This window comes from Poecilia latipinna, unplaced genomic scaffold, assembly GCF_001443285.1.
Source record: "Poecilia latipinna isolate Pla-1442-1.1 unplaced genomic scaffold, P_latipinna-1.0 Scaffold339, whole genome shotgun sequence".
Taxonomy (NCBI): Eukaryota; Metazoa; Chordata; class Actinopteri; order Cyprinodontiformes; family Poeciliidae; genus Poecilia; species Poecilia latipinna.
Window position 1 is genome coordinate 22,628 of NW_015112955.1, and position 1,363 is coordinate 23,990.

The 1,363-nt window shown below is 41.5% G+C and overlaps 1 long non-coding RNA gene across 1 annotated transcript in view; it reads left to right on the forward strand.

The window, feature by feature from the left end:
- The first annotated feature begins 700 nt into the window (after positions 1-700).
- Positions 701-1,363, forward strand: part of LOC106949367 (uncharacterized) — an 11,826-nt gene continuing 11,163 nt past the window's right edge. Inside the window, exon 1 of the long non-coding RNA XR_001425363.1 lies at positions 701-946. This is a non-coding gene — a long non-coding RNA (uncharacterized LOC106949367). The remainder of the gene's footprint in view (positions 947-1,363) is intronic.

Here is a 1,363-nt window from a genome sequence, read left to right on the forward strand (position 1 = left end):
TGTCAAGAAAACTGGCATGGACTTGTGAGATCTCTCTAGGTACACGCAGAAAGCAGGGTAAAAGCCTGGGGAATAACAGTAATCTTGCATTGATTTAAGAATGATTAAAGAAATGAAATACAAAATACATAACTGTGTAATAGTTTAAATGGTTGATGTATTGTAATCACAATGTCTATAATGTATGACTGCAATATATAATCTGTATTCATGATCTGTGGTAACAGTAATAACTTAGTCGTTATATACGATTTCAGATAATGGTAAAACAAATTGATTGTGTTAAGTGTGTTGCATGGTACATTATAAGAAGACTGTAGAGTTGAATACAGGAAAAGCTGAGCTGGCTGGGCGGGGGCCTCAGAACAAATTGCCAAAAAAGGTAATAACTACCAGATGGCCAACAGAAGAGAGAGACGCNAANGNGGGAAGTTTGTGTATTACCAATTTAGGGTGGAACAAGGTTTGGGTAGATACTTTCTGATGAGATACTCGGAAAGTATGAGTCATGAGACCTCTCCCGCACACAACTTTGGGTCAAGAGAGTTTAAAAGCCAGCGAGCCGGGGAGGAAACTGTTCTTAGTCCGCGGCGCTGAAGGAGAGTCAACAAGAGGACGCAGGCAAAAAAATCAGCAGAGGACCACACCCTGGGACCAAGGGAAAAGATGAGAGTTCTCGCCGCAAAGAAGGACAAGATCCGTCAGCCCCAGCCCTGGTCCCGGAATTCGACCGTCTCCTCTTCCTCCACCCTACGATCCCTATTCAACCGCAGCAGACTTGGGGAAAAGACAAAGGTCACTAGGTGATGAAGATTCTGTTCGTTTAAAAGAAATTGGACAGATTGGCTTTGCTGCTTTTCCGGAAGAGAACTTTGCCTCGCTAGGACAGAGACTCTGACCAAGGACGTCTAAAGGTTTCGGCTGCCAAGATCGACTAACAACGGGTGTGAGTTCCCCTGCCCCTAAAGCCTCGCTCAGTGTGATCAGTGACACAGGTTAGGGATTAGAAAGAAGATAGGGTATGGTTAATTTTATATTATGAGAGTATTACTTGTTACAATTTTTATAATTTCCTTCACTAAATCTGATTGTCATTTACCCCTGCTAAAGCTTGCTTAATAAAATATAATAAAAGTAAGAATGGAGGTTGTGGACATTGAATTCAATTGAGTCACTGTTTGATGAGGGTTCTTCTGGTATAAGTAAAATCTACATACATGATTCTAGAAAATTGGTGGCTTCGTACTTTCCTTTGGCGAGTAACAAATAATGGCCCTGGGACTTATATCTAAGTCACTAAATCCAATCTAGCCGATAACAAGTGCACGTTATTTTAAGGAGGAAAGCTACCGTTAACAGGAGT